Genomic DNA, 11764 nt, shown 5'->3' on the forward strand with positions numbered 1-11764 from the left:
AAAACTATGGGGGAGGGGTGGTATTGTAAAAGACTATTTTAGGGACTGGCTTCTATATAGGAGACTATTGGGAGGGCTGGCTACTATATAAGAGACTATTGGCGAGGGCTGGCTACTATATAAGAGACTTGGGAGATCTGGCTACTTTCTAAGACTATTGGAGAGAGCTGGCTATTATATAAAACTATGGGGGAGAGGTGGTATTGTATAAGAGACTATTTTAGGGACACTCTTCTATATAAGAGACTATTGGAAGGACTGGCTACTATATAAGAGACTATTTGGAGGGCTGGCTACTATATAAGAGACTATTTGGAAGGCTGGCTACTATATAAAAGACTATTTGGAGGGCTGGCTACTATATAACAGACTATTTGGAGGGCTGGCTACTATATAATACATTGGGGGAGATCTGGCTACTTTCTAAGACTATTGGAGAGAGCTGGCTATTATATAAAACTATGGGGGAGGGGGTGGTATTGTATAAGAGACTATTTCAGGGACTGGCTTCTATATAAGAGACTTATGGAGGGCTGGCTGCTATAAAGACTATTGGGGAGGGCTGCTTACTATATAAGAGACCATTGGGGAGGACTGGCTACTGTATAAGAGACTATTTGGAGGGCTGGCTACTATATAACAGACTATTTGGAAGGCTCTCTACTATATAAGAGACTATTGGGGAGGGCTGCTTACTATATAAGAGACTATTGGGGAGGGCTGGCTACTATATAACAGACTATTTGGAGGGCTGGCTACTATATAATACATTGGGGAGGGCTGGCTACTATATAAGAGACTATTGGGAGATCTGGCTACTTTCTAAGACTATTGGAGAGAGCTGGCTATTATATAAAACTATGGGGAGGGGGTGGTATTGTATAAGAGACTTAGGGAATGGCTTCTATATAAGAGACTATTGGGGAGGGCTGGCTTCTATATAAGAGACTATTATGGAGGGCTGGCTGCTATAAAAGACTATTGGGGAGGGCTGCCTACTATATAAGAGACTATTGGGGAGGGCTGGCTACTGTATAAGAGACTATTTGGAGGGCTGGCTACTATATAAGAGACTATTTGGAGGGTTGGCTACTATATAAGAGACTATTTGGAGGGCTGGCTACTATATAAGAGACTATTTGGAAGGCTGGCTACTATATAAGACACTATTGGGAGGGCTGGCTACTATATTGGCACTATTGGAAGGGCTGGCTACTATATAAGACTATTGGAGGTGCTGGCTACTATATTGGGCACTATTTTAAGGGCTGGCTACTATATTTGGCACTATTGGAAGGACTGGCTACTATGTGGGGCTCTAATAGTAGGCCTGGCTAGTATGTGGGGCACTGGGGGCGGGGCTACTACATGGGGCCCAATTATGGGATTACCTACTGCTTGAGGGATATAATGGGTAACTACCATGTGGGGACATTTACCTAGGATAGGCAGTGCCAGGAACGCTGCACGCTGCTCTGAAAGTGCCAGAAACGCCGCATGCACGCTTCATTAAATATTAAGGTCGGCCCGCGACTTTCTCCAATTTTTTAATTTTGGCCCACTGTGTATTTGAGTTTGACACCCCTTCTCTAGATGATTATGTTTAGCTAATATAGAGGTGCAATTTGAGTTATATATATTATTTTTTTTACATAATTTATTCTGTACTGGTCCTGTCATGTCTTATATTGACTCTAGAGCTGTACTCACTATTCTTTTCATCTGGTCACTGTGTACATACATTACTTTACTTATCCTGTACAGATTTCAAATTATATCCTGTATTCTGGTCCTCCAGAGGTGCACTCACTGTGCTGGTGGAGTCATTGTGTACATACATACATTACATAGTTTTTTTTACTGATTCTGAGTTAAATCCTGTGTGTTAGGGTGGTCATACACCTTTAGTATCTGACACTTGAGCGATCGTCGGGTGTCAATTACACTCACCGGCCACTTTATTAGGTACACCATGCTAGTAACGGGTTGGACCCCCTTTTGCCTTCAGAACTGCCTCAATTCTTCGTGGCATAGATACAACAAGGTGCTGGAAGCATTCCTCGAGTTTTTGGTCCATATTGACATGATGGCATGACACAGTTGCCGCAGATTTGTCGGCTTCACATCTATGATGCGAATCTCCCGTTCCACCACATCCCAAAGATGCTCTATTGGATTGAGATCTGGTGACTGTGGAGGCCATTTGAGTACAGTGAACTCATTGTCATGTTCAAGAAACCAGTCTGAGATGATTCTAGCTTTATGACATGGCGCATTATCCTGCTGAAAGTAGCCATCAGATGTTGGGTACATTGTGGTCATAAAGGGATGGACATGGTCAGCAACAATACTCCGGTAGGCTGTGGCGTTGCAACAATGCTCAATTGGTACCAAGGGGCCCAAAGAGTGCCAAGAAAATATTCCCCACACCATGACACCACCACCACCAGCCTGAACCGTTGATACAAGGCAGGATGGATCCATGCTTTCATGTTGTTGACGCCAAATTCTGACCCTACCATCCGAATGTCGCAGCAGAAATCGAGACTCATCAGACCAGGCAACGTTTTTCCAATCTTCTACTGTCCAATTTCGATGAGCTTGTGCAAATTGTAGCCTCAGTTTCCTGTTCTTAGCTGAAAGGAGTGGCACCCGGTGTGGTCTTCTGCTGCTGTAGCCCATCTGCCTCAAAGTTGGACGTACTGTGCGTTCAGAGATGCTCTTCTGCCTACCTTGGTTGTAACGGTTGGCTATTTGAGTCACTGTTGCCTTTCTATCAGCTGGAACCAGTCTGCCCATTCTCCTCTGACCTCTGGCATCAACAAGGCATTTCCGCCCACAAAACTGCCGCTCACTGGATGTTTTTTCTTTTTCGGACCATTCTCTGTAAACCCTAGAGATGGTTGTGCGTGAAAATCCCAGCAGTTTCTGAAATACTCAGACCAGCCCTTCTGGCACCAACAACCATGCCACGTTCAAAGGCACTCAAATCACCTTTCTTCCCCATACTGATGCTCGGTCTGAACTGCAGGAGATTGTCTTGACCATGTCTACATGCCTAAATGCAGTGAGTTGCCGCCATGTGATTGGCTGATTAGAAATTAAGTGGTAACGTGCAATTGGACAGGTGTACCTAATAAAGTGGCCGGTGAGTGTATATCTACCACCCGCAGCCAGTGCTCCCCATACACAGAAGCATTCAGCACCCACTGTCCTGCCTCTCTGGGATGGGCGGCGCAGATATTTTGCTGAATTATGAATGTATGTGCGCATCAGTTTTCAATGTTGTGAACATTGATTTGTATTGGAATCATAAAATGATGATCTAATTGCCCAATATGGTACTAAAGGTCCATTTACACAGAAAGGTTATCTGCCAAAGATTTGAAGCCAAAACCAGGAATGGATTTGAAAAGAGGAGAAATCTCAGGCTTTCCTTTATGACATGATCTCCGTTTATAGTCTGTTTCTGGCTTTGGCTTCAAATCTTTGTCAGATAATCTTTCTGTGTAAAAGGACCATAAGGGTATGTTCACACATGTTAACGCCATGAAGGACGGCTGGACAGCAATTAAATTATTAATTACAGCAATATAGGGATGCAGCACTGCAATAAAATGATCAGTTACTGCAATTAAATAGTTCATTCCCACTGCATTTTCATTGTGTTACTGCATGTGTGAACAAGGCCTAATGCTGAAGGCTAATAGATTCAAAGCCCGTGCCAAAATACTATATCGCTTATAGTGCTGTGCAAAACAGAATTCACATAGATAACAATTAAACCATACCCACTCTATTGGGGCAGCAGGAGGAATACCCACCCTAGTGGCTTTGTCAAGAAGAATACTGATAATGCTAAGCTTGACCTACTATATATATCCGTTATGACCAATCATGTTGCTAGAAACGCTGTTAAAGTGTCAGTGATCAGCTAAAGAGCGGAAAAAACGCCCCTGTCCATCGGCTGATTGCATCTTTTGTTCAAATTCAAAATTTATTGATATTGTCCACTCATCTGCCTGTGTAAACAGGATGTGCAACTGACATCAATACATTTAAATGGAAGCACAAACGATACAGTGATCGTTCGTGTGGTCTGGCTGCTTGATTCAGTGAGCCTTCTGAATGACTGCAAACAAATGATGATCAACACTAATGGTGCATTTACACAGAGAGATTTATCTGACAGATTTTTTAAGCCAAAGCCAGGAATGGATTTGAAAAGAGGAGAAATCTCAGTCTTTCCTTTATGACCTCTTCTCTGTTTATAGTCTGTTCCTGGCTTTGGCCTCACAAATCTGTCAGATAAATCTGTCTGCGTAAAGGCACCATTATTGGCGGACTTGTGCGGCCTTATAACTAGCCATGTAAAAGTACCGTTAGTGGTAAAAGATAAAAATCGGGACCTACAGTACAGAAATAAACATGTGCCGGTGTCTGATCTGTAAACCTGGTCATTGTAAAATAATGGCCATCATTATCAAACAGCAGCCGGTATTTTGTGGAAAAAAGACGTTGTGTGAACATAGCCTGAATCTGATTATGTCGTGAAGCAATACATAGCAGGAGTAAACCAAAACCAAGAATTGTCCGTAAAGTGGAAGTGAATATACTGCATAGATCTCAATGAGAGATCAGAGTAATGATACTAGAAGTCCCCCAGGGAATTTTTTTTATTAATAAAAAATCTCCTCCCCTAATAAAAGTCTGAATCACCCCCTTTCCCCATTTTATAAATAAAGATAAATAAACATATTTGGTATCACTGTGTGCCTAATTGCTTGAACTATTCATTCTTCACATTCCTGATCTCGCACGGTATACAGCGCAAGCACAAAAAATTACAAAGTGCAAAATTGCGCATTTTTGATCGCATCAACTTCAGAAAAATTGTAATAAGTGATCAAAAAGTCGCATATGCGCAATCAGGGTACCGATAGAAAGTACAGATCATGTCGCAAAAAATGACACCTCAGACAGTCCCATAGACCAAAGGATAAAAGCGCTATAAGCCTGGGAATAGAGCGATTTTAAGGAACATTCATTTTTTTAAAAAAGGTTTTCATTTTTTAAAAGCCATCAAATAAAATAAAAGTTATACAAGTTACAAATCATTGTAACCGTACTGACCTGAGGAACATATTTAACAAGTCAGTTTTGCCCTAGGGCGAACAGCGTTAACACAAAACCTTCCCAAATAAAAATAAAAAATGCATTTTATTTTTAATTTCACCACACATTTAATTTTTTTATGGTTTCGCAGCATACTTTATGCAAAAATTCACCTGTCAATGCAAATTACAATTAATGGCCCAAAAAATAAGGGCTCACGTGGGTCTTTAGGTGAAAAAAGGAAAGCGCAAAAATGGAAATTGGCCTGGTTCTTAAAGCCAAAATTTTTTTTTTATATGTTATTACTGATGGAAAGTTATAAATTTTCTAATGTACATTAATTATGGGAAATATATACTCATATACTGCTATTTCCCTTAATTTAGTGTATCAGGAAGTGTTAGAATTATCTCTGAAGCAGTGACGTCACAACGAAAGGTGTAATTCCTATGGAGTGTCCAGCAGGGGGCGCACTATATATAGAAGTCAATGAGTACCATTGACTTCTATATATAGTGCGCCCCTGCTGGACACTCCATTGGAATTACAATGGATGTGTATGTAAATGTAGTATACAGTGTTTTTGATTGAATACATTTATGAAATACTTTGGGGTGCAAGTGTCCCTCATCACTGCAGCCATCATCCCCCTCCGCTCCTCCCTCCTGCTGCTTCCTGCTTCCTTACTCTATCTGATGGCTGACTCCCCGCCCGGCCGGCGGCACGTGTGATCGGAGAGCGGCGGCGGCGGCCGGGCGGGGAGTCAGCCATCAGCTAGAGCAAGGAAGCAGCAGGAGGGGGGAGCGGAGGGGGATGGTGGCTGCAGTGATGTGCGGCTCCCCCTGCACGGCAGCATCAGCGGCGAACTACTACTCTCCCCACCTGCTCATAGCATGCGCAGGTGATGGGAGAGTAGTAGCCGGATTATATCTCTGAGAGAGTAAGGAAGCAGGAGGGGGATGATGGCTGCAGTTATTAGCGGCTCCCCTGCGCGGCATCAGCGGCGGCGATCTCGGAGATATAACCCAGCTACTACTCTCCCATCACCTGCTCATGCTATGAGCAGGTGGGGAGAGTAGTAGTTCAGTAGTCCAGAGCGGCAGGCGTTCGGTAGCGGCGGGCGGCGGCGATTTGGCGGGCTTACTGTTATGTACTGATTTCATAAATGTATTCAATCAAAAACACTGTATACTACATTTACATACACATCCATTGTAATTCCAATGGAGTGTCCAGCAGGGGCGCACTATATATAGAAGTCAATGGTACTCATTGACTTCTATATATAGTGCGCCCCCTGCTGGACACTCCATAGGAATTACACCTTTCGTTGTGACGTCACTGCTTCAGAGATAATTCTAACACTTCCTGATACACTAAATTAAGGGAAATAGCAGTATATGAGTATATATTTCCCATAATTAATGTACATTAGAAAATTGTATAACTTTCCATCAGTAATAACATATAAAAAATTTATTTTGGCCGGACTTCTCCTTTAAGGGGTTAATTACCACAGCAAGTAATGTTCCTGATCACAGGCAAAAAAGGCAGTGTGGGAACATAGCCAAAATGTGCAAATAGGGACTATGTATTGCTTCTTTGTCTTTTGGATCAAGTGTAGTATCTGTTCTTATCAGTTTAATGTCTAATACGTCCCCTATCTGGGAACTGTACATTAAATGGATTTTACCAAAAAATTAAAAGAAAGAGGGGCTATGTAGAACAAAAATACAGGTGGATTAAATGTAGACGACAGTATGATTCATAAGTGACAAATAGAAATAAAAATAACTATATTACCAGAAATAGAGAGTTTCCTGCCCAGCATGATGTATCAATATCATGCTGAGAGCGGGGAAACTTTTTGAATACATATTCCATAAAATTATAGCAATAGCACAAAGCTAATACTGTCATTCAGTCCCTTGGAGTAACAGTATCAAGCTCATAGATCTATTTTGTCCCACATTGTGTGAGATGTTCCCATATAAGCCTCTGTGGAGTCACCAACACCCTATCAATGTCCCTCAAAGTACCCATAGAGGGGAGGAATCACTTTCCGTTTTTGCTGCTTGAACAAATGATAACAATACATCTATAAACTGACAGGACTCATGATCCAATTGCGATATGGACAATAAGTCTGCATGTCTAATAGATGGATACATTGACTCCATATCACACGTGACAATTATCATATCACATGGGACAATTTGTCGCCTCTGAGGCTTACTCATGCTGGTACTGATATGGAGATACTACAGCATATTGAAGCTGTATTGTTATGGGGGGCACCAAGACTGTTACAGGGGCACAGTGATATTACTGTTATGGGGGCTCTGTGGCTGACGCTGTTGGAGATACTGCAACCTATTAAAGCTGTATTGTTATGGTAGCATGGTGACCTAACTGCTAGGGGGGCACCAAGGCTGTTAATGTTATAGGGGCACTGTAATAATACTGTTATATTGGCTCTATGGCTGTTATTGTTATGGAGATATTGCAGCCTATTGAAGCTGTATTGTTATGGTAGCATGGTGACCTAACTGCTAGGGGGACACCAAGGCTGTTATTGTTATGGGGGCACAGTGATATTAACCCCTTAACGACATCGGGCGTAAACTTACGCCCTCGCGCCCTGGTACTTAGCGCATCAGGGCGTAAATTTACGCCCGATGTTTCCCCGATCGCTGCGTGTTCACACACAGCGGTCGGGGAAGATGGCCTGCTATAAATCATAGCAGGCCATCATAGCTTCACGGCACGGGGGGTGGTTAACACCCCCCGTGCTTACGATCGCCGCTATAGGCTGATCAATTCAGATCAGCCAATAGCGGCGATCAGAACCTTTCCGGGTCATCGATGACCCGGAAAAAAATGGCGGTCGGTGCTGTCCGAGGACGCCACCGACCGCCATTACTGTAAAAAGTAATGGTGGTCACCGTGCCACCGGCCCGATCGCCTCCTTTTTGGCGTAGGGTGTTTTTTTTTCTATATTCTACTGCCACGGTCTGCTTATAAGTGCCGCACATAAGTGCGGCATTTATCAGCAACTCCTTTGTTGGCGTAGGTTTTTTTTTTATACTTACTGTAAAAAAAACACGTAAAAAACACTACATTACACCACACTACATTGAATAAAGTTTGACACTACACCACTACATACCCCATATACCAATCCCCGTATAAAGATGGCCCCCAGGGTGTTTTCGGCATCGGACGCATACGTTATTATTGCCTCCGACACCGAAACAGCCAGTAAGGATGAATGGGGGGATCCTTCTTTCCTCCATTCATCCTCATCATCCAGTGACGTGTCTGGGGGTAGCGTAGCGTACGCTGCCCCCCCAGACACGTCTTTTCCGCCAGTACCGTCCCAATAAGAGATGACGGTATGGCGTGAAATTCTACAAACTGTGTGAGAGTACCTCTGGGTACTCTTACAGATTTAGGGTACGTGCACACTGCGGAATGGCGAAGGATAACCCTTTGTGCATTCCGCAGCTTGCACCCGCCGGCGGACTGATGCGGGCGCATGTCTCTACCCGTGTCATAGACTCCATTCTATGCACGGGCGGATTCCGTCGTCCGTCCAAAGAATGAACACGTTGGACGGAGAGCGGAATCCGCCCGTGCATAGAATGGAGTCTATGACACGGATGGAGACGTGCGCCTGCATCAGTCCGCCGGCGGGTGCCAACTGTGAAATGCACGAAGGGTTATCTGTCGCGATTCCGCAGTGTGCACGTACCCTTAGAGTGTATGTAGGAAGGGACATCCAAATCCAGCCCCCAAATGCCCCCAGATGCCCCCTCCCCCCCCATCCTCGGAACAAGTGGAAAGATCGTCCGGGAACTGATCTTCCCACTGCTGGATAAAGGTCACCACCTGTACGGGGATAACTTTTATACCAGCACCCCCTCTTCCGGTCCCTCGCTGCCCTGTAGCTTGCGGCACAATCCGAACAAATCAGAAGTAGTAATAGCGCCCTAATATTTAGCAGCCATGGAGCGGACCCAGCACTTCTGGATATGAAGGACCCCGTTCAGTGTGACACCTGTCCTGATCCCCCCGGCCTCTGCATACTGGATCGCTTCAAGGCGTACCACACGTCACTGGGGTTCTACATTATCTAAATTCTGTCCCTTATTCCTATTTCAGGGGTCACGTTGATCCAGGGATTATTCTGATCGCCATTATGGAGTCGGGAAGGAATTTTTCCCCTGTGATGAGGCTACTGTCGTCTGCCTCACAAGGGTTTTTTGCCTTCCTCTGGATCAACACAGGTTGAGTTTGATGGACACCTGTCATTTCCAACCTTATAAAGTAATAATTGGCCTAATACCCCCAAATAAATTAGAATTGTCCCTTTTCCCCAGCTAAGTAGGTATGGCCGCCATTCCCATTAGAGGATGCCATGATGCAATTACAAAGCCTCTGTGCGGCCAGGACAGTAGAAACCCCCCACAAGTGACCCCATTCTGGAAACTACACCCCATAAGGAATCTAACAAGGGGGGCAGCGGGGATATGGCCCCCTGGTGACGGCCACATTTGGGACGTGAAAATGAAAAAAATTGTATTTTTTATCTTCTCGGCACATGTTCTACGTAAGTGCCTGTCACCAGTGGGGTCCATATGCTCACTGCACCCCTTGTTAGATTCCTTATGGGGTGTAGTTTCCAGAATGGAGTCACTTGTCGGGGGTTTCTACTGTTCTGGCAGCACAGGAGCTTTGTAATTGCGACATGGCCTCCATCCTCCATTCCAGCCTCTAAATGGCGCTCTGTCCCTTTGGTGGCTTGCCCTGTGCCCATATGGCACATTATGCCCACATATGGGGTATTTTCGTACTCAGGGGACACTACCCTACACGTTTTGTGTTAATTTTCTTTTTTAACCCCTTGTGGAAATGGAAAAAATCAAGGCTAGACCAACATTTAGTGTAATTTTTGTAAAATTTTTACTCTAAATCATTAATCTTGTCATGATTTTTTCATTTTCACAAGGGGCTAAAAGATAAAAAAAAACACTAAATATGTAGAGCAATTTCCCCTGAGTACGGAAATACCCCACATGTGGACATAAAGCGCCATGCGGGTGCAGGGTAAGCCTCCGAAGGGACGGAGCGCCATTTGGTTTTTGAAGGCTGGATTTGGATGGAATGGATTTCGAGGGGCCATGTTGCATTCAAAAGGCTTCTGTGTTGCCAAGACAGTTGAAACCCCCCACAAGTGACCCCATTATGGAAACTACACCCCTCAAGGAATGTAACAAGGGGTGTAGTGAGCATATGGACCCCACTGGTGACGGGCACAAATGTGGAACAATGTGGCGTGAAAATGAAATATTACATTTTTTACACTATAATGTTGGTTTAGCCTTGAATTTATCATTTTCACAAGGGGTTAAAAGAGAAAAAAACACACAATATGTGTAGAGCAATTTCCCCCGAGTCTGTAAATACCCCACATGTGGACATAAAGCGCCATGTGGGCGCAGGGCAAGCCTCTGAAGGGAAGGAGCGCCATTTGGATTTTGGAGGTTGGATTTGGCTAGAATGGATGATGAACGCCATGTCGCATTTACAGAGCCCTCGTGCTGCCAAAACACTGGAAACCCCCCACAAGTGACCCCATTATGGAAACTGCACCCCTCAAGGAATCTAACAAGGGGTGCAATGAGGATATGGACCCCTTGATGACGGGCACATTTGTGCCATGAAAGTGAAAAAATGAAATTTTTTACTTTTACGTCACATTGTTCCATATTTGTGCCCGTCACCAGTGGGGTCCATATGCTCACTGCACCCCTTGTTAGATTCCTTGAGGGGTGTAGTTTCCAGAATGGGGTCACTTGTGGGGGGTTTCCAGTGTCTTGGCAGCACGAGGGCTCTGTAAATGCGACATGGCCCTTGAAATCCTTTCCAGTGAAATTCAGCTTCCAAAAGCCAATTGGCGCTCCTTCCCTTTGGAGGCTCGTCCTGCGCCCGCTTGGCACTTTATCGCCACATGTGGGGTATTTCTGTACTCGGGAGAAACTGCGCTACATATTTTGTGTCTTTTTTTTCCTCTTATCCCTTTAAGAAAATGAAAAATTGAAGGCTAGAACAACGTTTTAGTGTAAAAAATAAATTTTTCTTTTTTCACGCCATATTGTTCGGAAAATCTGTGAAGCACCTGTGGGGTCCAAATGCTCACCGCACCCCTTGTTACATTCCTTGAGGGGTGTAGTTTTCTAAATGGTGTCCCTTTAGGGGTGTTTTTTAGGTTTTGGCAACCCAGAGCCTCTGCCAACCTGAAGTGGTACAGTCAAAAATGACCAAATATAACGGAGGCGTTGAAATTCACTAGGCGCTCCTTTGTATCTGAGGCTTGTGGTTGCGTCAAATAGCGCATTAGGGCCACATATGGGGTATTTCTATAAACTGCAGAAACGGGGCAATAATTATTGGGGTGCATTTCTCTGGTAATAGGTTTATAATTATGAAAAATATTGGATTACAATAAAATCTCTGCACAGAAAATTAAAATTTTCAAATTTCTTACACACTTAGCTTTTATTTCTGTGACTCCCCTAAAGGGTTAAAACACTTTCTGGATATGCTTTTGCAGAGTGTGGGGGGTGCAGTTTCTGAAATGGGGTGC

The 11764-nt window shown here is 44.0% G+C and overlaps 1 pseudogene; it reads left to right on the plus strand.

The window, feature by feature from the left end:
* The first annotated feature begins 6708 nt into the window (after positions 1–6708).
* LOC138770182 (U2 spliceosomal RNA) lies at positions 6709–6820 on the plus strand (annotated as a pseudogene).
* Positions 6821–11764: the final 4944 nt, after the last annotated feature.

Source organism: Dendropsophus ebraccatus, chromosome 12, assembly GCF_027789765.1.
Source record: "Dendropsophus ebraccatus isolate aDenEbr1 chromosome 12, aDenEbr1.pat, whole genome shotgun sequence".
Lineage (NCBI taxonomy): Eukaryota > Metazoa > Chordata > Amphibia > Anura > Hylidae > Dendropsophus > Dendropsophus ebraccatus.